We start from the raw sequence: 15,053 nt of genomic DNA, 5'->3' as shown, positions 1-15,053 counted from the left end.
CAGTCTTCCAGAACTATATAACTCTAATAGGATATGAACTTACTCAGGTCTCACATACTTGAATCTGATTGGTCAACTGCAGCATTTATGTATTTGTATAATGAACACAAAATTATAATTGAGCATGGTCTCAGGCAACAGATTTCGTACCGTGTTGTGTTAGTTTAATGCTTCGTAACTCTTCTTTTTGAAGCATAATAAAACAAGTACAAATGATTAAATGGGATGATTATAGAATGTTTACAGCCACATTTAAATTGTGAATTTTAAACCGGGCCTTTCTTAACATGTTCTCTGCTCTGTAATCAAGTAAATAAACTGACTGCTGTATACAGCCGTGGAAAAGAGACCATTTCAGAGACCATTTTTTAATTTCAAAATGGACTATTTATACAGTAGGTATGTGTTTAGGAAAAACAATCATTTTTGTTTCATTCTGTGAACTACTAACAATATTTCTACCAAATTTCAAATAAAAATAATGTTTCTAATTACATTTATTTGCAGAAAATGAAAACAGGAGAAACAGGTCAAAATAACAGAAAATGTGCTCTGTATTTTTCAGACCTCAAATACTGCAAAGAAAACAAGTTCATGTTCACCTTTAAGCAGTACAACAGTAATAGTTGTACATGTATCTTTCACATTGCTGTTGAATGACTTCTGAGGTTTGATTTCGTTGAAATTACACTGGACTGTATTTGTATAATGAACACTCAGTTATAATTGGAATGAGCACAATACATCTAGAAAGGCAGATTTAAAATGAAAATTTGGAATGGTCTCTTAATTTTTTCTGCGGCTATATATAAAATTGACTATATTTGCTCATGTTCAAAAGACATAGTTTTAAATTTTACAATGATGACGCTAAACTTTATTTAACATACATTCAACACACTGTTACACTTAAAGAGATAAGGCTTATAGCACCAACATCCTTGCTGTTCTGTGTGTGCGTGTGTGTGCGTGTGTGTGCGTGCGTGCGTGCGTGTGTACGAGTGTGTGCACGCTCATGCGTACATGTGTGTGTGTTTATGTCTGCTACTTGCAGCTTGGCAGAGATTGACATCTGACTTATATGTAATAACCAAACCACAGGCTGCCAATACTGATCGAAGGTCAGCTTGTCAGGGTAGCATTGATGTGGTACAATGAATATTACTAAACCAAAGATTATACTCACACGCACACTTATACATTGTGGGGACTTTCCATAGACATAATGGTTTTTATACTGTACAAACTGAATATTGTATACACTGCATAAATGTATACTGTAAACTTACTTCATTTTTACATATTCAAATAAGCATGTTTAACGTTTCATAATCATTTTGAGTTGAGGTGGTTAAAACTTTTACTATAACTGTGTGACACACATACATATAGTTCTCAGTGAGTTCAGATTTTATCTCCAGGGAACCAAAGTGTCACCTTAGTGTCAGAAGTTATTTAAATCAATCCATTCACATATCTGACATTTGCAGATAAAATAATTTTGTTTCCGACAGACGGGAAAATAGCTCTGCAGCCCGTCAAAAATAGAAACGTGCTGTGCAGGTACGTCACGCAGCCCTGTTGAGTTAAATGGGTGACAACTGTCACAAAATCAGATTTTTTGCTACATTCCCACAATTTACATTTTTTTCCAATTATATTCCACGAAGCATAATGGAGTATCTAAATGTGTTTATAAGCTTGTTTCATAAGTGCCTGTCACTGTGCATTTGTGTGGTGCAGCTTTTTGTATTGTTGACCAGCGTGTTTTTGCTGACGCATCAAAGCTGCAGGGAGCTTGAGCAACACAGTGCCGGTTTTGGGCGGAAGCCCACTGAGAATAATGTCTCGTCAATTTACTTCACAGCTCCCTGTAAAAGGCGTGACATCACATGCTGCTATATTTAGACCATACGTCACAGTCGCACAGTTAATCTTGTTTTTTAGAAAGTACACAGACCCTTAAAATCTCACAGCATTCTTTACTATTATTAGTCTATTTGCCCTCAAATGCTTCCTCTTCGGCTTGCTTTAGCAGTTTCTTGCTGTGTATTCTATTGTAATGGGCTTGCACAGCATCACAACATCCTCTTTCTTCACACAAAATCTCCTTTTGTTTGTTTAAAATCCGCAAACAAGCGTGTCTCTAGAGACAGCTGGTGACTCGAGTCCTTTATAAAAAGGTCATTTGGACAATCTGGTCAATAGGGCTACTTTTTGATAGACAACGAGGGTCAATGAGCCTGGACTTTATTGACAGTTTATCCATTTTTGGCTCTTAAAACGGGAGCCAAGGAGGGAACGCACGAGGATGGTGAAATTCTGTTTTGTCAGCATATTGGTCAGTAAATCTGAAATCTCTCAGATTTATCGCTCACCTTGCCTAATGTAATTCAAACAAAAATGCATTATCATTTCAGAGGGAACAGCAAATACATTTTTGTTAGGACCATAATGTCTGTCTGGGACTCGCATGTAAGGTGAAAAAATGAAAGTCTCTGGCTGCCAAAGGAATTTTTATCTCTTATTATTATTTAAAGCCTTTGCTCTAAAATGCATATGTGAAACATTAAGGACTAAATCTAAGTATATTTTAAATATATAAAAAATAAATCTTACAAAAATTTTTATTTATTTAGTGCTATTGAATTTCTCTGACATCTAAAGAGATGTGGCACAATAATGTCTCTTTATTGTTTATGACTGAACAAAGAACACTAGTGTATGGGACACCCCGACCCACAGTAATGCAAACTTTGACAGCATTATGAAGTTTTTATTTTTTATTTTTAGACTGCATTGATACCAAATGTGTACAATGTGTTTACACAGTCTTTTTAATGCTGCACGGGTGTAATTGCTTTACAAAGGATCAGAATTGCAGGCAAAAATCACTAAGTAGTCAGCGCCGATAGCCCTGTGGTTAGTGCGCCGACATATAGTGCCAGTGCACTTGCGGCACGACTCGAGTTTCATTTGTCGGTCCCTCTCCCCTGTCTCTAATCCAACGCTTTCCTGTCTGCTCTCCACTGTCCTATGGTATTAAAAAAAGTCACTAAGTGGAATGTGTATTGTTTTGTGTGCACAGGAACAATGTGCACACTGTTTGTCATCACTAAGCTGTTGTGGATCATCTGTGTAAAACGCTGTAGGAGCAGACTTTGGCAGGTAATCTTCTTTCCTGTGATACAAAGCAAAGATTACAGAACAGAGCTCCATTCCAGAATCTTTGCTGCAGAATTGATTTACTTTCATTCATTCACGTCGCTTCAATATCTTTTTCTTTATTGCTTGCTTAAAAATTCTACTAACCAGCTGTAGACATGCATGTCAAGTTTCAGTGTCGGGCAAGTTACTTCCAAAATGTAATAAATTATAAATTACTAGTTACTGTCATTTAAAAGTAATTAGTTATATATTACAATATTACTTTCTCTGAATTGTAATGGTTTCCATCAGAACACTTTTTCTGCCCCCGATCCGAATCATTTTATTTTGAGGATCCGATCCGATACTTGTATTTTCCTAGTGCTAGGTGCACGCTCCAGGTATATTAAGGTTATTAAAATATTACTATTTAGCAGTTCACCATACTATAAATGATAGCCTAACATATTGTAGCAAACATAATGACAGAATTAGTCTTTTCAACTAATTCAAATAGCAGGATTAGATTACACATTAAAATGGCCCTCTTTATCAATGAAGTACAGTATAGTTGAAATGCTTTTGTTGCAGCTGGACAGGAGTTTGTCCTCATGAGACAGAATAACAGAGCTTCATTTGACACTGCCTCAAAACTAAAACACTCAACACAATAGGCTACTGCAAGTTCACTCTGTGGTACTCGCATATATCTTTGAACTTTCAATTTGAAATAAAGGGAAAATCAGCATCTCTGTTGTGTTAGCGGACAGAAATAATATTTGTTGTAAAGCTCCGGTGGAGCGCTGTATAAAGGAAAAAAATCATTATCAAAGCATCACAGAGCTGAGTGAACTCGCTGTAATCCGTCCACTTTTTTGAGGGTTTGGTATTAAATTGTTATTATTGAACAAAGCTTCGTTGTTAACGCCTTGTAGAACGCTCGCGCTGCTGACATTACAAGCGGCTGTTCCGCTGCACATTTCCACGCTGCAGACACAGCTGTCACTGCTCGCGCTCTCGTTCTCCTTTACGAAACTTGTGTGATGGCAGAGGTGATCGGAAATGATCGGGCAAAATATAGCCGATCCCGATCAGGTTAAAAATGCCTTGATCGGCCCCGATCTTTGCGATCGGCTCGGGACATCCCTAGTTGCGTTGTCAATCGCCCAGTAGCGGTATCAGTCGGCATTTTCAGATGCTTCGGTGAACAAATATAAGAGGCACAGTGAAGGCTCATTGCGCAATATACATTAAGTAACAATCGCCGTCAGAATTGCAAAAGTAGACAAACGATGAAGGTCTGGTTAATTATGGTAGCGGTAAAGCCCACTATAATGCAACATATAGCCTACCTCCTTACTTTCATTTAGTTTCTTTCCTTTTGTAGAATCCGTTTCAGTCATCTCAACCATCGGATTCCAGCAACAGGAATTTTTTTTAATCTCAAATTGTTTCTCTGGTGATGATTGCGTTGGTATAAATAAATAATAAAAAAGTTTATTATCCAAATTTTATTAGTAATGTGTTATATAACTACGTTACAGCAAGTAAGGTTCGAGTGGTAGGTTGTGCGAGTGGTAGGTTGTGCTGCTGTCATTGCCTTTCCTGCATACATTCGATCTGTCCGATTCGCAATTGCATTCACGTTCCGTGCATACGCGCCCGATTCACACTTCTAATCCATCCATCTCTCCGGCCCATGCATCCGTTTCGGCCCACATCGGCCACCGGGAAAATGCCCGGTATGCCCGATTACCAATCCAGCCCTGGTTATGTCCTTTCTTCAAACAACAGAATTGTGAGCGATGTTTAGCTTGAGTCCCCCTGAAACTGAGGCGTACAGCTGATATGCGAGAAGTCTTTCTACTCCCCGTGTCCTCAGAAATCTCATCTCCTCTTCTGTACTGCACTATCGCTCTGAACACCTGGCAGGGTGATTTCCTCTCTTTCCTCGCCTGTTGCTTGAATCTCTTGCATGTTGAACCACAGATCAGCGTCGACCACAAACCCCAGCTGAGATATAAAAATACCAGAAATGCAGGCCTCGGTTGGGCGTGAAAGGTTAAGTTAAATACAGCCAGTGTAGTTTATGCTGTCAGTCAGTGGAAGGCTGAATTTTGGAGTGAGCCGCCGTGAGGGTTTGTTTTTAGGCGTTTTATTTTTCTCTGTATTGCTGCCCTGAGGACATGTTGTATTTTGCTGCTGGTTCTAGGAGCTTATGTTTGTCTTCTGGGGTTTGTGAAAATTGACTCTTTTTGGGAGTACAAAAGATGTAGGCGCACACGTGCGTGCTAATATTTTAATTGCATGGATGCTGTGGGCAGGATAGCCTCCCTGCTAAGTTTGTGTGCGTGTATGTCATCACAGTATGTGTGAAGCTTCTCTGAGTCACGGCGAGATATGCGGCTCTATAAGTCAATGCCGATTAAAAAGACACAATCTCTATATCGCCTCTGCTTACGGCATTAGGGTTATAATAAGCCCTTGTGAACGTCATTCCTTTGTGCCTCGGGAAATCTTTAAAAAAGTCTTGAGGGATGCTACAAAGCGTATTATTCCGATGACTGCTCTGTACTTTCTTTGTAATTTGATTTTATTGCAAACGTATGTTTTTGATTTTTATCTTGAATGAGACAGAACGGTTTCGCTGACTGACAGCTGTACAGCCGACATATCATTAGTCACAACAGCTGCCTGGTTTTATACGAGCGAGCACTTTTGTTCGGCATAATCTCACCGCTGTTTGATTAAGCTGTCTGAGGTTGAAGACGAAGCTGGGAGACAAATGTTAAGATGGAGAAACATCTGTTAGTTGTGGTCCAGGGCTGAGATGCCGCCGATGATGTGTGAATTCCCAGCTGCTTGCGCAACTCCCTTTTGCCACCTGTGCAGTTTTAATGCATAATTTACTGCTAAAATGTCTGTCCCCTTTTGAATTACGAGTCCAATTTGTATGCTTCTTAAGTTGCTTTTGAATCCGAGCCATGTTCGAGCCCTCTGGCTCCGAATGGGCAGCCCGCTTTTCTAAGTGCTGGGATACATTAGCGAAGCTGGCTGGAAACTGTCTCGTTCGCTGTGTCTTATGCATATAAAATAGACGCAACCTTATTTACACAAATCAGTATGATTGCATGTTCTTTGATTTTTTTATTCTGTTTTATATTCCTGCTTATTCTATTCGATATTAAGTTTAAATAGACTCATCTATTAACTACTAACTATGTGTATCAAAACAGCTATCGGAAAACAACACAACAAGGGATCTTTTGTTAGAAACCGATCTGTTCATGTGCTTGCCCTGCCATTCTAATACCAGATCAGAATGCACCATACTGGGGCATTCATGATTAGCGTTTAAATGATCTGTCGATATCGGCCTTCATTGCTACAACACCGTTGCTTACTGTAAATGCAAGTATGCAAGTGTACAGATTAGAGGGACGTGGATTGGATTTTACGTTAATGTTTTATATCACTGGCCACTCTCACAATGATGTTGACCTTTGCTCTGCTCTGAAGTGTGTACTATGGTGACCTCGGAGCAACCGGCTGTGAAGTGCCCCGCTCAAGGGCATATCGGCGGTTAACTACAGATAGAAATCGAATCAATGACCCTTGAGTGCTGACACACTTCTTGTGGTGAAGCTACAGTTGAGTCCTGATGGCATCTCAAGATGTTCTGGTGAGAACAAAAGGGGCTAAGATCAAAGAAAACAGCAGGTAGTGTATATTCTCGATTTAAGGGATTACATTCTGAATGGACAGACTGAGCTCCTCCAACACACCACATAAGGCATATATAGACGGTTTCAAAGTGACAACAAAAACGAACGTTACTGCGCGTTCGTGGACTGCCCATAACTTCCGGTACACATTCATAAACAATAGAGTGCCTGTAGATTATTTCTGATAACAAGCAAAAGAAACCAAGAAGAACCGTTACTTGGCTAAACTTGTCTCTCCAATATTTTGAATTTAGACTGCGATACCAATCTCAACCGCTAGATGTCAATGTACCATACGGCTTCTTTAAATGCGACCAAACTACAGGATCCATTCAACAAATTGTTTATTTAATCAAATGAACATTCAACAAATCGTTGATTTAATACAATTATTATGCAATAAAATAACAATATATAAATTATTATTAACATAAATAAAATAAAATATAAATAGTAATATTATTAGACACTAACCATGAAACGGTCCATATTGTAGCCTTGGAATTATAGGTTCTATCTGACATTTTTGTCAAAATTGAGTTATTCACATATTTTGGTTCTGTGAGAACTTATTTACATTGTGTGATATATTTTCTTTACTTTCTGTACATTTTGGGACGTTTTTTAGAAAAGAAAAACATTTAATCTACAAAGTCATATGGAATGCAAAAGCTTTGAAGCTTCAAAGTCAAAACTGCTCAGAATGCGGATTGAACCATATAATTCCAAGGTGTCGATATAACAAAATTCATCAGACTTGATTCATCACAATGAGCCGTGCTGCTTACGTTATAGCGTCTGTATGCATTGTATGAATTTAAAATGTGTACATTTAATTGTATCAGATACAATTTGAAACCACGTGGCATTTGCAAACAAGTGATGTTAGATCTACACTACCGTTCCAAAAATTAGGATCACTTGACTGACTTGTATTTCGTGATCTTAAAAATGATTTGATCTAAGGGCATTTGCTTATATATTTGTTTGATGATATAACTTTTGTTGTAAAACTAAAAAAAAATTTTGGACTGAACGATGAGGAAAGGTAGCCAATAAGAGACCAGCATACTTATCAAAAATCATCTCATGGTAAAACCTGAGTTGTGTCCGAAATGACATACACTCTAAGAAAAAATGGTGCTAAATAGCACTAAAAGTGGTTCTCTGGCTCGTAATCATAGGGGAACCGTTTTTAGTGCAGTAGTCTTGGGGTTGGACTACTGCAATGCTCTCCTTGCTGGTCTTCCTGCAAAGGCTATCAAACCACTCCAGCTGGTTCAGAACGCAGCAGCACCCCTCGTCTTCCAACAGCCCAAAAGGGATCATGCGACACCCCTTTTCATCTCTCTCCACTGGCTACCGGTTGAAGCCCATATCAGATTCAAGTCACTAATGCTTGCCTGCAGGACTATCACTGGATCTGCACCATCATACTTTCACACCCTCCTACACTCCTACCCCATCAAGAACCCTGCATTCAGAAAACCAGCGGCCTCTTGTATTGCCTTCTCATAAGGGCAGTAAATCGCTTTCCCGCTCACTCTCCTTCAATGGGAGACAGATGTTGTTTGGTTACCAACAATCTACAAAATATCTTTTGTGTTTTGCAAAAGAAAGTCATATGGGTTTGAAATGACATGAGGGTGAGAAAATTCTGAAGGATTTTTCCTTTTTGGGACTATCCCTTGTTAAACGGGTACAAAACCGCCACCTAGTTGTTATGACAATATTATCATATGTGTAGTATTTACACAATATTCACAGTTATTGATATCATGATTGTTTCCAATTGAATATTAATTTATAAAGAAACCGAACTCACAAAATCCAATACAGATAGGGAAATTCATCCAAAATAACACCATTGTGTGATGTCACTTCTTGTGGGCGGGCCCCCAAGATGTGCGGTATGCTGTTGATCAAGACGTCTCGGTGTGTCTGTCTAGCTGTCTATTTCTGGAACTGTTGAGTTATGTCCTTTTTTCAAACAACAGAATTGTGAGCGATGTTTAGCTTGACTCGTTCCCCTGAAACTGAGACGTACAGCTGATATGCGAGAAGTCTTTCTACTCCCTGCGTCCTCAGAAATCTCATCTCCTCTTCTGTACTGCACTATCGCTCTGAACACCTGGCAGGGTGATTTCCTCTCTTTCCTCGCCTGTTGTCTGAATCTCTTGCAAATCCTTCCTGGTGGAACATTCTTCCTAACTCGGTCCGGTCAACCACATCTCTCACAACATTCAAAAAACTACTTAAAACCCATCTCTTCTGTGAATACTTGACAAATGAAAAAAAATAACCCTCTCTCTTTCTCTCAACAGGTAGTGGTCTAGCTTTTGTTGAAACTAGTAACCTTTATCAAATGGTGCTATGTAGAGCCACAAGAGGTACCATGTAGCACTTTATTGCTTTAACAAAAATGGTGCTCAATAGAACCTTATAGGGTTCTATCTTTAGGGTTCATTTTTAGGATTTTTTTTGTCCTTTTTTGAAAATATCATAGATGTGAATTAAATATTTTTGTCAGCTTAAATAACTACAGTAGAATTACTTTTGAAATAAAAATATGTAATGGTTTGATTATTAAATATTAACAGATTTAATGACAGTAAACATGCACGCATATCAACCATAAATAATAAATAAAAGCATATAAATTATAAATCAGAATTATTACTGTGAAAAAACAGTAAAATACATATTTGTGTTAGAGCATTCAGGACTATTATTACATATACATGAAAAAACTGAACTGACATAAAACATTAACCACAAATTCATAACCGCATTAAAGATTAAGTCTTTAAATAAACAAACTGACATTAAACCATTAACCACAAGTACGGTTCATTATGGCAAAACAATTCATAATATACCATAGTATAACTTTTTGGTTTTATAATTTTGTAAGCAGGATGGAAAGTCTTGTAGCTATACTAAAAATTTAAACAAACATTTCTCAATTAAATTGTTGTGTGAATTATGGGTTTTGCATATACTGTCTCACACTGAATAAGAAATTGACAGCTAAGAGGTTCTTTAGTGCTTCTGTCACTTCCATGTCTTCAGTCACCATTCATTTATTGACGGCATCCATTCTGATGATGGCTCTTCACAAAAAGGGGTTTTGAAGTGTCACAAATAATTATTCCTGTTGTTAGCTTTGCTGAATTCTGTAAGTTGGAAAAATATGAAGTAATTGAGAATACAAAAGCCTCATTGAGATAGTTTACCAAGTCAACACTGTGATTCAGACAACCCCATCTTATCCCAAACCTGTATGACACAAGACACCAAAAGATGTCTCAGTCATTTTTCACTTTCATTTTATCCTTCTTACCATATAATTGAAGTAAATGTTGACTGTGGTTATCAATTCCTTAATATTCCCAAACATACTTATCATACAGTATAATGAGGATCATAGAATGTAGAATGAAGTCATACAGTTTGGCGCAACAGTTTCTCCTCATTTATTAAAATAATAAAAAAACATAGAAACAAGTTAACATAAAACTTACATAGACAGAAGTGAAACCTGCTATTTTCTGCTATGCAGTGCAGCATTTTTCTCCAGATCCACTGTAAACAAAAACAAAACATAAGTTATTGACACATAGTATGAGAAAAAAAGTAAAGGATCTGTAAAGGATAATACAGTCAACAAGTATACTCATTAAGCAGTTATACTTATAATTATTTTATAGAATAAATCCAGGTTGACCCACTTCTATTGCATTCCCATTTCTGTGCATTTCCATCCAAGCGCATGGCCCATTCCAGACCAAACACAGTTACACACAAAACTTGCAACTTACAATTGCAAATGGGGATCTCCAGCTATCAATAGTTAAATACAAGTTTATGTAATATCCAGAATTTCTATTAAGTAATTGTTGAACATTTCAAGTTGTTGATGAAAGTGTAAAGGAAAATAATGTACTTTTTGTGTTCGTCAATATGTCCTTAAATGTGTTAAACTGGTCTGCATTTCTCTCTGGATTCCATGTCTTGCCACACTGAAGAGCAGTCTCTATATTAGGATTAAGGTCCTTCCCAAACTATCTCAATTTCATGAAGCACCTTCAAAGCACTAATTCAACAAAATAATCCAGGCCATGTGCAAACTAATACCTACTAATATATTTTTTAAATGTACAGTATAGATTTGGCTTAAGATGATCGCATACTTACATGGCAACACAACACGTCCAACACATGTTTTCTCTGCTGTCTGCTTTAATAGCTTGATCTCCCTCTGATGTTAAAACCAGAAAACAAGGTTAAAAACAGGTTGAAAATGCATTATAAACTAATTCAATGACGCAATCATTTAAAACATTCTTCAGTTTTGAGTCAACTTAATTCTGTCAATCATGAGCTGTATTTATGCGGCAAAGTAGTGGCTGTGAACACAACACATACAGAGATACCAAAGAAAGCGTTTATCATTGGATCTGATCCATATCATTTACAGATCTCAAATTAGCACAAACCCCGGCAAATCTAAAATTAGCGGACATTAATCCGCAATCCATCTCTCTCTGGCGAGAGTCGGATGATACACAGTAAACATAGCGGATGAGCAAAAAGTTACGCGACTATAATAGGATGAATATGCGTTTATGACACTCAACAAATTAATGTAATGATTTACTCACCCCCTGTTTAAAGAATGACTGCTGGTCTTGAGCCGACTGAGCGCAGAAACAGTCGCAGCAAGTTCTTCTTCCTGCGGTCGGTCCCATCTGCATGCGGCGAGCGGGCGGCCTTAAACCTACCGTAAAACATTGACAACTCCTTAGCAAACAGGTTGCTGAGAACTGTAGTCCAGTTTTATGAACGCTAATATAAAAAATAAAACATTATTTACCTGTACTGTAAGTCTACTGGCTGCCACGATTACAGTTCGTTTTAAACCATTAACCTTTTAAACATATTCAACAGATATTTAGTGCACAAACTATTCTCGCACAAAATAATTCATGTTTCTAACATGTAATTGATTAAACACATAAATGCCACTGTCAACCCAACTTGACTCTCCTTGACCGTTGGAATTTAAATAGGTGTAGCCTGCGTTTTTACAGACTCGCGAGCAACCAGTTGAAACGCACGGCACGAAACCATCAAAGTTATTTACTGTTATGTCAAAACTGAAATTATGTCTCTATACTTTAGCTTGTCCTTGAAAAAAAATCTAAAATAAAAAATATAATATGAATATAATATAACATATTATATTATATAAATGTAAATGTTTCCAGATGGCATGTACTTTTTTTCAGACTGCAAGTAGGCTTGCCCTTATATTCCACTTGTTTATGCCTTTCCGCTAAAATTGGACTGAAATGGGCCCTTATGTTTTTTACATGTTAAATTGTTATTATAATAATAATGCAGTATACTGAATGCAAACATTATTTTGCATTGAAGCATATTTAACCAAGCATTGTAAAACCAAGCAATGTGAAAGTCAATTACAGAATAATTTAAATACATGCATGAAACAAAGTGCCACCCTTTTGTGCCAAATAAGTTATTTTTCCTATATGGAGGAGTGAAGGGTTTAACAGGTTCTTTCTATGTCACTGGTGGTATATAGCCGTACCTGTCAACACTCCCGTTTTTCACGGGAGTCTCCCGTATTTCACATCTCCCGCCCACCCTTCCGTTTTGTTATTTCTCCCGACGGGAACAGGAACGAGTTCACAGGGTGGCTCTGTGGCTTGAGCCACTGCCCATTTGCCATCACAGGCTGGTGCCTTTGGTAGGCGAAATAGAACGGTAGCCGAAGTGGCGTAGAGAGGATTCACATCCCCGCGAAAAACTTCCTCTTATTACACCGCTGAAGGTCAGCACATTCCACTCCGCGTTTTCCATTTAACGCTCGCTCCTCTCACAGTCTCTGTCCGCTCACTGAAGACGACAGATCGTTTCATCGACAGTAGATGCGGTAGAGTCTATTAGCTGTTGTTGTTGTTACACTTTCTTTGCTTTTACAAAAAACGTGTTATGAAAAGTGTTGTGTTCTGTAGACCAGTAGTCCTCAAACTGGGGGCCGTGGCCCCTGGGGGGGCCCCGAGATGGATCCAGGGGGCCACAGATTTTGTGGCATTTTATGAAATATAGAAATTGATCATAGATTTTATGCAATCAAACATCAGAAAAATAAGACCACCAGACAAAAGAATTGATGTTTCAGCATTGTATAACCGAATATGTTTTTGTTAATGTTAATTTAAGATTATAAGTCTTTATTTATTGGGGGGCCGCAAAGCGATGCACTCTACACAAAGGGGGCCTTACAACGAAAAAGTTTGAGAATCACTGCTGTAGACAACTCTGAATAAAAGCAGGTAATATAGAGTTTGTTTCTATTTCCGGTTCTGTGACCATAAGCGGTTCTTGTAAATAATATGCAAGCACTGTTAAATCCATCCATGTAAATAAAAAATAAAAACATTCTGCAAACTAATTAACAAAGTTAAAACAACCGAACTACGGGACACGTGAAGGGACAAGCTGCTCGTGCTTTTTCAAACCGCGTTTAGATGCAAGTTATTTCATGTCTGACGTGGAGATCTCTGGCAAAATCTAAATGTTAAATTAAGATGATACCTTGCAGATATACCATTCATAGATTCATGGCCCTGTGAGCTGTATTAAACAGTCTCTTAGATTTACACTTAAGAATTGTACATGAAAATTATGTTATGTTAGATATAAAGTAATTAAAAGATTTAAAACGATTTATGACAGAGGGGTGCCCTATTTGCCCTTCACAACCAACCAGCCCCCCAACTCCAAATACCACCCCCTCACCCTCGGCGGGTGTCCCGGATTTTTTGTGCATCATCCGGGTACTTAAAGTGCAGTTCTTTTTTGAGAATTTTTAATGTGAACGCACTACTAACTTTATTTATACTACAAAATGGCGTAGAGTAGTGCGATTTTGGATGCACCTCTGAAGAAACTGACTGATTTGATTTGATTTGTTTTCCTTTTCTTTAGTCACGACATAATTCTCATCATCACATTATTGTTTTTTATTATTCTACTGTACAATGAATCTAGAAAATAGATTCATTTTTCTGTCAAACAGGCAAAAACTAAAACAGTACAGTGGACAGTGTGGTCTTTTTACCTTGGATGAAACGTGTTCCCATCACATGTCTAAATACAGATGTGTGTGCCCATCTTGCTCTGTGTACTGTTAGAGATGCCTGAATATCATATCATCATACCTGTTAAAGAATGACAGCCACGCACACAGAATTACCATAAATATCACAGCTGTGCTGGAGCAGTCTGCATTTGTCTTTATTTTGACACAGTTTTGACAGCTTTGGCCTTAGTAAAATATATCCAGTTAATAACTCTTTTGTCTTACTGCCGTGATATGACATCTCATCTTTGCTTGTACACTTGCCTGTGAATTTCATCAGATATTACAGAATCTCACGAAACCATATTGCCCTGTATATTCAGAAATATGATTATGATAATATAAAAACAAAAAAATCCCATGCTGCACCCTGTGTTTGGCGTTTTGGGACATTGTAGACTGCGCTTACACAATGCGGTCGGAGAAGGAACAGAATGTTTATAAAAGCAGACAGTTATTCTTTAATTCACTCTCTGAGGACCTGAAACCTCCGGGCTCTTAAAGCCGAAATATTTACTTTTGATTTTAACTCATGCAAGTAAACATTTCACAGAACAAGCCAAATATAGACACTGGCCCAGAGATAAAAAGCAGAGGCTTGTGAATGCAATGCAGGCTGGGAACACAACACTTTGGCTTTTTCTCTATGAATGTGATTTTATCCATGTTGTCATTCTTTTCTGGTAAATCGTTTTTTGCATTGCCCCTGATGTTTTAAACGGAATATTTGCGTCTTAAGAGCATTGAAGGGATAGTTCGGCCAAAATTTATATGACGTCATTTATTTACATAACTGCATGAAGATTCTTCAAAAATTCACATATTTTGACAATGTATTGGGTGAAGTTAAGTATTTCTTTAAAGCCTCCGGCGGTTTCAATAGCAAAAGGATTTTTGAAAAACAGAACTGTAAAAAAGCTTTATAGAAAGAGCAGATCTCTCAAATGTTTGTTTCAACAGTGACACTGTTTTTACAAAAGAAAGCCTCTCCAAAATTTAGCTCAAAACAT

This window comes from Triplophysa rosa, linkage group LG12 (genome assembly GCF_024868665.1).
Source record: "Triplophysa rosa linkage group LG12, Trosa_1v2, whole genome shotgun sequence".
Taxonomy (NCBI): domain Eukaryota; kingdom Metazoa; phylum Chordata; class Actinopteri; order Cypriniformes; family Nemacheilidae; genus Triplophysa; species Triplophysa rosa.
This window is presented reverse-complemented; position numbering follows the sequence as displayed.